This window comes from Suricata suricatta, chromosome 10 (assembly GCF_006229205.1).
Source record: "Suricata suricatta isolate VVHF042 chromosome 10, meerkat_22Aug2017_6uvM2_HiC, whole genome shotgun sequence".
Classification (NCBI taxonomy): Eukaryota; Metazoa; Chordata; class Mammalia; order Carnivora; family Herpestidae; genus Suricata; species Suricata suricatta.
Genome location: NC_043709.1, coordinates 74,881,870 through 74,893,869, shown reverse-complemented (window position 1 = coordinate 74,893,869; position 12,000 = coordinate 74,881,870). Strand labels below are relative to the sequence as shown.

General features: G+C 40.7%; 1 long non-coding RNA gene across 1 annotated transcript; it reads left to right on the top strand.

Annotated features, from left to right (window-relative positions):
* LOC115304367 lies at positions 1 to 8,856 on the top strand. Its single transcript, XR_003914401.1, has 2 exons — positions 1 to 42; positions 8,437 to 8,856. It is a non-coding gene; the product is annotated as an uncharacterized LOC115304367 (long non-coding RNA).
* Positions 8,857 to 12,000: the final 3,144 nt, after the last annotated feature.

The window sequence follows — 12,000 nt, the reverse complement described above, 5'->3', positions numbered from 1 at the left end:
CATGCCTGACCTGAGCCGAAGTCCGTCGCTCTGCTGACTGAGGTACCCAGGCGCCCCTTCTGCCGGGTGATTCTGATTTACCCCTTCTTCCTCTACCTGCTCTCCTCCGTTTTTATGAAGCACAATGATAGTCAAAGTTGAGGTAAGAACAGGCTGAATACCACAAGCCCCGTCCCGATGAGCTCCGGCCTGTGCCCTCGTGCCTTCCTTCTCTCCTCCCAGAAGCCCAAGGGCTTCACCAGTGGTCTCTTGGGTAAGTCTCAGCCTGCTGTGGGGTAACTAGAATGAACACAGAGATAACTCTCCCGGCTGAAAAAGAGAAGGGAATTAAGGGAGCCAAGAAAAGCTCTTTAAAGCGGCAGGCAAAATGTTATAAAAGAGAACGGAAATGTTTATCCCAGGAGAAATGTGGGGAGGCAGATGGCCAGGGTATGTTCCTCTTCTTGCTTCCTCACACCGAGAACGATGGCTCTCAGCCTGCTTTTCCATCTCCATTGCTCCTCCTTCACAGGGACATTTGGCAGAATCTGGAGACATTTTTGGTTTGTCACAACTGGGAGGGGGGTGCTATTGGCATCTAGTGCGTGGAGGCCAGGGATGCTGCCATATCGACATCATACAGTGCACAAGACAGCCCCCACAACAAGGAGTTCCCCCATCCACAATGTCAGTAGTGCCCAAGCTGAGCTCTACTTAAAAGCCTTTTACTTCCATACAACCCTCTCCTCCTTTCTTCTGTCCCACTGTCCAAATGTTCCAGCCTCTATTTTCTTTGGGTCTAAAGGAAAGATAGGATCTAACCAGAATGCTTTAGGGACTTCCTCGAGCGAAATTCCTTATCTATGAAACTGGTAGCTCACGGAGACACATGAATAGCCTACCCCTAGTGGTCTGGGAATGTGATCTGTGACCTACAGAATTTGACAATTACTGTCCTAGATGGACTTGAGCCATGATTGCTAAACTTTTGTTTTTCAGAGCCATCTCTAGTTCACCAACTTAACATCTTTTTAGGATGTTTCTCAGCTTTGCATTCCTCTGGGCTATGATTCATTCTCCCATAACCACTCCCCACTCCCATGTGTCATTATAGCTTATGTTCCTATTGAACTTGTAAATTCAACAGAGAAATAGAATTGGTGTTAGTTGTTATTTGATAACTTAAGAAATTATTTTGCTGAGAAAACGTATGCCTTGAAGGAAGAAGACCTCTGTGCATTTTTTTGCTTAAACGATTAACATTCTGATCTGAACAAATTTTAATGCTATTCATTATATCTCATTACACTTCTTGTGAACTGTTGGGTAGACTGAGTCGATAGAATTTTAAATGATGTAACAATGATAACAGGGCACAGAGGTTCTGACTTTAAAACTCATCTTCAACATGACTACCCTAGAGTTTAAATACACTTTATTTGGGGGCACCCGGCTAGCTCAGTCAATAGAGAATGCAACTCTTGATCTCAGGGTCATGAGTCAGAACCCCATGTTGGGCATGGAGCCTACTTGCTACGGGAAAGAATGAAATCCTCCCATTTGCAACAATGTGGATGGAACTGGATGGTATTATGCTAAGTGAAATAAGTCAGAGAAAGACAGATATCATATGTTTTCACTCAGATGTGGAATCTGAGAAACTTAACAGATGACCATGGGGGAAGGGAAAGGGAAAAAACAGTTTCAAATAGAGAGGGAGGCAAACCATAAGAGACTCTCAAATATGGAGAACAAACTGATGGTTGATGGGGCGGGTGCAGCAGTGAGGGGAAAATGGGTGATGGGCATAGAGGAGGGCACTTGGGATGAGCGTTGGGTGTTGTATGTAAGCAATGAATCCTGGGAATGTACTCCTGAAGCCAAGAGCACACTGTATACACTGTATGTTGGTTAACTTGACAATAAATTATATTTAAAAAGTAAATAAAATGTGCTTTAAAAAATAAAAGCATTACTACATAAATAAATAAATACACTTCATCTGTGCATGAGGAGCCTGGAAGGAAAAAGGGAGGGAGCTGATGTGTATTCCCATTAAAAGACCCGAACACAGTGCTGGGTGCTTATATGTACCATATTTGGGGAATGATCTAAGCATCTCACATCATCCTCACAATCCTATAAGGCAGGATGAGAAAACTAAACTAAAGCTCAGAAACTTTAAGAGAACCCCTCAGGACATGTATCTAAGGAGTGTCAGAGGTGGATTTTAAGACCAGATTTATCTAGCTTCAGTGGTCACACTTGACAACAATCACTACTATTATTGAGAACATTTTATGAAAAAGACATTCTGTTAAGACCTTTATATGAATGATTTTGTCTTGAATCACACAGCATATTTTTTCATGCATTTTGTAGCCAAGCAAATGGGCTCAGAGAGTGCGTCACTCACTCCAGTTTAGAAAACAGAAACAGAACTTGAATTCAAACATGCTTGTCTACCTATAAAACCCCTGCTTTAAAGAATACAGGACACAGCCTCCCAAAACATCGTCCCTCCTCACCAGGTAGCCCCTTGTGCATTATCTCACCAAATGCTACCATGACCCTCTGGGCAAAACTTTGTGGTCCCATTTTGCAGAATGGGGAAATTGAAGCTCAGAAGCGTTGGTGACCTACCTAAGGCCACACATCTTTCCCCAGACATGGATTATATTAGGCAAGGAACATTTATTAGTGCTCATTCCACCAATAATTTCAAGTTCTCTCAGTGTGGGTGCCCTTAAGGCACCAGTACAATTTAAAAAACAAACCACACATCATAAACAAATTGTGTTCCACATACATACATACATTTATAGGTATTAAAAAGAATGAGGTGATGCTACATACAGTGATTTGGAAAGATGCCTACAAGATAGTAAGTGAGAACTTATAAAACAGTATGACTCTACTCCAACTTAGACATGTGTGGGAAATTTGTTTTTTTAATTTTTTTTTTTTAGTGTTTTAGAGAGAGAGTGGGCACATGTGAGTGGAAGAGGGCCAGAGAGAAAGAAGAGAGAGAATCCCAAGCAGGCTCTGCACTGTCAGCACCAAGCCAGACAGAGGGCTTGAACTCACAAACTGTGAGATCAGGATCTGCGCCGAAATTAAGAATCAGATGCTTAACCAACTGAGCCTCCCTGGCACTCCATGTGTGGAAAGTTTCAGAAAGCACACACCAGAAATCTTCAATAATAGTTACCTCTAGGGCACAGGATTTGATGAGGTGCCAACAGAGTTCGGTGACTTTTTTCTTCCCCTTTACAACCTTCATTGTTATTGTTAAAATTATTTCCAACCTTTCCTTGAGGTGAAAAAAAAATCTAAAACAGACATTAGAGAATCTCCTAGCTTGAGAACATAGCCAGTTTGGGTGTGATAAAAGTAATCTAAAGTCTGTCAACATGCTAGTGTTTCATAACGGGATCTGGAGAGAGAGACCACAATCTCTGACACACAGATGGCAAACTGGGTGGGGGAAGGGCAGGGAGGTGGCTTTTAGAGAAGTAATAGATTAGGTTCTAGGCCATAGTTAGCTCTGAGTTACTGATCCTGGGTTTTGGTCACTGTGAATTCAATGTCTGTGGACAGAACTCAGGGATGCTAATTCTTGGGGCTTTCACTTGGCTTCAGGGTTTGGGTTCACGTTCTACCAGACAGTGCAGCTGGGCCTTAGATAGGGACATAAAATAATTGTGAAAGCCGGATAAATAACTGCCAAATTTTAATTCTGCAAGTCAAATTTTTTAAGAAGGACTCTGACAGCTCAGAGCCTGGAGTCTGCTTCTGATTCTGCGTCTCCCTCCCTCTCTGCCCCTCCCCTGCTTGCAGTCTGTCTCTCCTTCTCAGTCTCTAAATAATAAATAAACATTAAAAAAATAAAAATAAATTTAAAAATAAAAAAAATTTTTTGAGACCGAGAAAGAGAACAAAAGTTGAAGAGGGGCAGAGAAAGAGGAGTAGAGAGAGAATCCCAAGCAGGCTCCACACTGACAGTGTGAAGCCCAACAGGGAACTGGAACTCACTGACCGTGAGAGCATGGCCGGTGCTAAAATTGAGTTGGAGGCTTAACCCAGTGAGCCACTCCGGCTCCCCCAAAAGTCACATTTTAAAATGTATGAGGGTTTTTGTTTTTGGTTTGGTTGGTTAGTTTTTTGTTTTTTAAGTGTGAAGGTATAGGACTCCTAACTCAGGGAGGTTTCGTCAAATTGAAGACCAAGAAAATGGAGTTCGAATCCTGTCTCTGCTAGTAACTGGAGCTGTGACCATGGGCAGATCATTTTACATCTTTAAGCCTTTGTTTTCATATTTGTAAAATACTACAGTTAAACTAAAATGTAAAATGAAGTTATTAATTTTCCTTTATTTTCAGTTTTTAAGTTTTGTATGGTTATTAATTAATGAAAGCCCAGTATAATTAACATACAGTGTTGTGTTAGTTTCAGGTGTACAATATAGTGATTCCACAATTCTATACATTACACCGTGCTCATCGTGATGAGTGTCCTCTTAATGCCCATCACTTGTTTCACCCATCCCCCCACCCATCTCCCCTCTGGTCACCATCAGTTTGTTCTCTGTAGTTAGGAGTCTGTTTTTTGGTTTGTCTCTTTTTAAATTTGTTCGTTGGCTTTGTTTCTTAAATTCAACATATGAATGAAATCATATGGTATTGACTGACTTCTCTGACTGACTTATTTCACTTTATCTTATGTCCTCTAGATCCATCCATGTTGTTGCAAATGACAAGATTCCATTCTTTGTAAGATTCTTATTGTTTATGTTTTTGTTATTCATTGTCCCCCTGATTCTCCTTGCTCTTTTGAAAGCCGAAATTTGGTATCATATACAAAAATAATTTATTGTATGTGTAAATATACACAGTCACTTCAATTTTTTAAATGTTCTATAGTGCTTCTCTGCATTCTTGGCTTCTCTCTATTCCTGTTCATCCAGAAGTCCAATTTCTCAGCCAAAGCCCCTGAGCATCAATGGATCCTGTTAGCACAAATAAGGTAGCTGGTGGGCTCAGCATTAGTGTTGATAAGCACATAAAAATCTCAACTTCAAGATTCCAAGTTTTGGGGCACCTGGGTAGCTCAGTCAGTTAAGCATCTGGCTTCAGCTCAGGTCATGATCTCACAGTTCATGGGTTCAAACCCCACGTCAGGCTCTGTGCTGACAGCTAGCTCAGAGCCTGGAGCCTGCTTCAGATTATGTGTCTCCCTCTCTCTCTGACCCTCCCCTGCTTGTGCTGTCTCTCTCTGTCTCTCAAAAATAAATAAATAAATAAAGTTAAAAATTTAAAAAAAAAGATTCCAAGTTTTATGCAAGCGGATAGGCTAGTCTGCTTGTCAAATAAGACATTGTGAGTGCTGCACTTGGGCATCAAGAAGGCATTAGTAAGGACCATTTTTTTAAGCTTGCTTATTTTATTTTACTTTTTTATTTTATTTTATTTTATTTTAAATGTTTATTTTTGAGAGAGAGGGAGGAGGGGCAGAGAGAGAAGGAGACAGAGCCTCTGAAACAGACTCTGCTCTCAGCACAGAGCCAGAGATGCAGGACTTCAAGTCATGAACCGTGAGATCATGACCTGAGCTGAAACCAAGAGTTGACACTTAACTGACTGAGCCACCTAGGCACCTATTTACTAATTTAGAAAATTTATTTTATTTGAGGGGAGAGATTGAGAGAGAGAGAGAGAGAGATCAAGTAGGAGATGAGCAGAGAGAGAGGGAGAGAGAGAAAATCCCAAGCAGGCTCCCCACTGTCAGCACAGAGCCCAACACAGAGCTCAATCCCACAAATGTGAGATCATGATCTGAGCTAAAATCAAGAGTCAGACACTTGGCCACTGAGCCACCCAGGCACCTCTATAAGGGCCATTTCGGCCTGGATTTTGATTCCTAACCCCCAGCAACAGATACTGTACCATCTACCTGCAAAAAGGCCAGATCTGGCCCTGTAACTTCACTTCCATACAGTTAAGAATATCATTAGCAAAATGAAAAGTCAAAATTCATATTGAGAGAAAATATTTGCAACATATATAACAAAGCTAATTTGCTATAATAAATATAAAGAACTCTCACAAGTGAGTCTTTTAAAAAATCAGTGGAATGGGAAAAATGGGCAAAGCACATCAATAGGTAATTCACAGAAAAATAAACATAAAGGTCCAATATATGCAAAAATTCTGTAATAATTAAATGCAAACAAAATGATTGCTTTTTTACCTATTGAATCGGCAAAACTAACAATATGCACACAACCCCAGGGTGGGTATGGGCAAATGGATACTCCCAGATGCTCTTGGTACAATTATCACCTGGCATTCAGTACCGATTTAAATTTTAAAAATACATACCGCTTGACTTAGCATTTTCACTTCTAGGAATCTACCCTACTGAAATAATAATATAAATATGAATATAGTTGACTCTTGAATAATGCGGGGTTAGGAGCAGCAACCCCCGCACAGCTGAAATTTCTCATATAATTTTTGACTCTCCCAAAGCTTAACTACTAATAGCCACTATTGACCAGAAGTCTTACCAATATATAAATAATTAACACATATTTTATTGTTATATATGTTATAATGTATTCTTACAATAATACCTAAGTCCTTCTTAATTTTTTCAGTATTTTTAGGCTACATGGTACATCACGTTTTTTCAGATTGTCACAAATTTTCTACAACATTGTCCATAATAAAAAATTTGAACTGATCTGTCACCTGTCAAGTGAAAAACTTACATAAATTATCACAATCTTTACAAGAGAAGACTATGCAGCTGTTTGAAAAAATATTTTGAGGGGCACCTTGGTGCTCAGTCCATTGAGTATCTGACTCTTGGGTTAAACATCCTACTTGATTTCGGCTCAGGTCATGATCTCATGACTTGTGAGTTAGAGTCCAGCATCAAGCTGTGTGCCAACAGTGCAGAGCCTGCTTGGGATTCTCTGTCTCCCTCTCTCTCTCTGCCCCTCCCCTGCTCAGGCTCTCTCTGTGTCCAAAATAAATACATAAATATTAAAAAAAATATTTTGGGATTTTTATGTGCTGATATGGATGATATCTATAATATAGCAATAAATGAAGAAAAATTATAAGTGAATTATCACTCTAAGTGAAAAAAATAGCTATAGGCAGAGTGTGGTCTAATTTATATTATGTTTGTGTCTGAACAGTAAAAAATATGAACACCAGAAAGAAGTTACTAAGTCTCCCAACTAGAGAGTATGATCAGAGGAGCTCTCCATATTTTATATTATTTATTCAATGATACTGTTATGGACTGAATTGTGTCCCTACCTGCCCCAAAGTCATACATTAAAGCCCTAAACCCCAGTGTAACTGTATTTGGAGATAAGGCCTGCAAAAGAAGTAGCAAGGTTAAATGGTCCTAATCTTACAGGCTTGGTATCCTTAATAAGAAGGGGAAGGGATACCAGATGGCTTTCTCCTTCTACTCGTGCACAGAGGAAAAGCTATGCACGTACACAATAAGGCAGCTATCTCTAAGCAAGCAACAAAGGTCTCACCAGAAACCAATCTTGCTGGCACCTTGGTTTTGGACTTCTAACCTCCAGAAGTGTGAGAATATAAAAGTTGCTTAAGCCACCCAAACTGTAGTAACTTGTTTATCAGCTTGAGCAGATTAATACAGATATGTAGACATTTTTGTATGCTTATTCTTTTTTTTTTAATTTTTTTTAATGTTTTATTTATTTTTGATACAGAGAGAGACAGAGCATGAGAGGGGGAGGGGCAGAGAGAGAAGGAGACACAGAACCAGGAGCAGGCTCCAGGCTCTGAGCTAGCTGTCAGCACAGAGCCTGACGTGGGGCTCGAACCCACGAACGTGAGATCTGACCTGAGCCGAAGTCAGAGGCCCAACCGACTGAGCCACCCAGGAGCCCCTGTATGCTTATTCTTGAATATTCTTTGTTGGGAGAGGTGCACCTCCCCCTGCTTTTTGGCAGATGCTTTATATTTTTTGTGGATACTTACTTATTTTTGAGAGAGAGAGAAAGAGAGAGAGAGAGAGAGAGAGAGAGAGAAATAGCACGAGCAAGCAGGGAGGAGCAGGGAATGAGAGACACAGAATTCGAAGCAGGCTCCAGGCTCTGAGCTGTCAGCATAGAGCCTGATGCAGCATTCAAACTCATGACCTGTGAGATATGCCCTGAGCTGAAGTCGGACATTTAACTGACTGAGCCACCCAGGCGCCCTGGCAAATGCTTTAAAAAGCCTATGTCAGGACATAAACTGAACCCCAGGATGAGAACTTTTCCTATAATGTGCCTGTCAAGGTTAGGCTGCTGTATTAATGAAGATAATAACACCAACTGCTGCAAACAGACTTATAAATCTTAGTGTCTCTAAACCACCAGGATTTATTTCTTGCTTATGTTACATGTCTAATATGTTTTGCCAGTGGACGCTATTCTACACAGACACTCAGCGACCCAGGCTGACGAAGGGTTGACCATTTTGGTTCATCATTCTTTCAACATGTGTCTTCAAAGTTTGCCAAATCAGGAAAAGGGAGCTAGAAGGTTGAGCAAGACTTCTCACTGACTCAGCTCAGAAGAAATCCACGCCACCTCTGCTCACAGCTATTTGGAGAAGTAGTCACATGTCTTCAACCATACTGCAAAGGAGGCTGGGAAATCTGAGAACCATGTGAATATTTAATGATGCCAAATGTTCCTGTCATATTCCTTGTTGTGGATTGAACTGTATCCCCCTCTCCAAGATAAATTCTAGTCCTAAACCCTCATACCTCAGAATCTGATCTTATTTGGAAAGAGGGTCTTTTTAGAGGTAATCAAATTAAAATTCCCTCCAGTTAAAATCCTTCTTCTGTCTTCTCTTAATATGAGGTCATTAGAGTAAGCCTAATCCAGCATGACTGGTGTCTTCAAAATAGAAGGCATTTGGACAAAGAGACAGACATGCACAGAAGGGAGATGGTGTGAACACAGGCAGGGAGCAGATTGCTATGTGAAGGTTGAGGCAGAGGTCAAAGCAAGAAACACTCAGGGCCACCAAAACCTAGAAAAGAGGCATGGGACAGATTCTCCCTCATGGCCCTCAAAGGGAGCCCATCCTACTGACAATTAGATTTTGGATTTCTAGCTTCTAGAATTGTGAGACATTTCTATTTTTCTTTTTCTTTTTCTTTTTTTTTGAAATGATTTTTCTAAGTCATCTCTACACCCAACCTGGGACTCAAACTCATGATCCCAAGATCAAGAGTCATAAGCTCTACCAACTGAGCTAGCCAGGTGCCCCAAATTCTTATCTTTCTAAACCAATGAGTTGGTGGTACTTTGCTATAGCAGCCCTGAGAAATGAATACACTCTTCTATCAAGTTTATGCAGGAAGAGATTTGGTACCTGGGATTTGATGCTTATAAATTGGTTAGAATGACTGGAAAATGGGCTCTAGGCTAGATATCCAGGAATTACTCCCAGAAAAATTGGGGTACCAAGAGTTACTAATACATTTATCACAATCAGGAGCTGGCTCTCAGGGTCTCCTCACCTCAGCCACTACCTGAAGATCAGAAAGTATTACCAGAGCCATTAACTCCTGAACCATGTCCTGCCTCCTATCTGCACAAGCAAAAAGAATGCCTTGTGTAACACTTCCATCTTTTCATAATTTAGATCAAAATGTAAGCCTTGAGTGAATGTACCTGTTTTATGGAACTAAAATTATATATATGGAACACTTAGTTGTAAAGATATTGAGAAATACAGTTTTTAAATTAAAAAAAATTTAATGTTTATTTTTGAAAGAGAGACAGAGTGTGAATGGGGGAGGGACAGAGACAGAGGGGGAGACACAGAATTTGAAACAGGCTCTAGGCTCTGAGCTGTCAGCACAGAGCCCCACATGGGGCTTGAACTCACAAGTGGTGAGATCATGACCTGAGCTGAAGTCAGACGCTTAACCAACTGAGTCACCCAGGCACCCCTGAGAAATACATTTTTTAGCTTCAGAAGCAAAGAAAAGCCCAACAGAAGGAGGTTAAATACATTTTGGGAGTACCTGGGTGGCTCGGTTGAGTGCCCAACTTCGGTTCAGGTCATAATCTCAGGGTTCATGAGTTCAAGCTCTGCATCAGGCTCACTGCTCAACTCTCTCTACCCCTCCCCCACTCGTGTGTGCATTCTTTCTCAAAAATAAGTTTTAAATTTTTTTAAATGTTTTTTATTTAATTTTGATAGAGAGACAGAGCATGAGAGGGGGAGGGGCAGAGAGAGAAGGAGACACAGAACTGGAAGCAGGCTCCAGGGTCTGAGCTAGCTGTCAGCACAGAGCCTGACGCGGGGCTCGAACCCATGAATGTGAGATCTGACCTGAGCCGAAGTCGGAGGCTTAACCAACTGAGCCACCCAGGCGCCCCAAAAGTAAATTTTAAAAAATATCTAAAATATACTTCAAACAAGACATTTTAAAAATTTTTCCTTTTATGTTTTTGGTTACTATTTTATGGCTTCTTACTTTAATATGCTTCTCATGTCTCCTTTTAGATGTTCCAATTGCCCATTCTGCCCTTGGCTATTTTTTTTCCTTTATAATATCTGGACAGGTTCATCTATTCCAAATGTGTCCAGACATCTCCACCTTCATTATTACCACCTTTGTATGCATTACCATCATCCCTGACTTGGATTACTGTAACACTCCCAGTCTGGTTTCACATTTTCTGTTACCTTGTCCCAAGCCGGTGGGATGTGGCTAATCTTTACAACTTGTAAGATCATATGTCTCTTTGCCTACTCTTCTGATCTCTCTAGCTTTAAGATACCGCTCTGGCTCCTCACTCTCAGGAGCTCACCTCTGACTGACCAGCTGCTAGCCTGGCCATTCACCACTCCCTCACAGACCCCGATGCCCTATATTAACCACACTAAACTCTTTAAAGCATCTAAAATGCATCACCTGCTTTCCTTCCTCTTCACTTTTGTGCAAGCTGCTCCTTCTGCTTGGTCTGGAAGTCCTTTCTCTTCCTCTTTGGTCAACTGTTATTCATCCTTAAATCCAGGAAGCCCAGGCCGGGTCTCTCTCCTATGTGCTGACGTATATGAATTCTGGCCACTTGCCAGAAAGAGAAAAAGAAAGGAATTGTGGGGAATGTCAGTGGATGTGTTTTGTTCACTTTTGTACCTTTAGTCCCTGACATACTATCTAATAGATCTTTTTCTGTTTTCATTTTTATTTTGTTTGCTTTTCTGTTTGCTACTGGTGTGTATAGGGGCACACATTTAAAACTGCTGTCTGGATTTTGGGGTACATGATTTTCTTTTTTAAAAAATTTTTAATGTTTATTTATTTTTGAGAGAGACAGAGTGTGAGCAGGGGAGGGGCAGAGAGAGAGGCAGACACAGAATCCAAAGCAGGCTCCAGGCTCTGCACAGAGCCTGATGTGGGGCTCGAATACAAAAGCCGTGAGATCATCACCCGAACCAAAGTGGACCGCTGAACCACCTGAGCCACCTAGGCGCCCCGGGGTACACCATTTCTATCTTTCCATTAACTTACTAGTACTTCTCATTCTGTTTAAAAACTTACTTCTGTTTGGGTAATAGTTCACATCCTTAGTAGTTATATTATTACTTCTATTTCATAGATTAAGGGTTGGGGGTAAGTAAGACTTCACAAAGAGGTTGATTAATTCAGAACTTTTCCTCCCCCTTTACTAGTTACTAAGACACTTCTTAGTCTCTGACTAGCCCAGATGAAGTGTATTTAATATGTAAAACATTTATTTGATCATTCATTCATCTGTCCATCTATCTATTGGTCCATTTAGTCAAAATTCTGTAATTGAAGGAGGCAGAATAAAATCCATCAGAAAGAAACAAAAAGTCAGCTGTTGGATAAACCTTTATATATATTATGATTATTTTGTGATATACTGTCTTATACACTAATTTTACTAATTGTGTCACTTTATCATCACAATCGTGTGGCATTTTTAGAAAA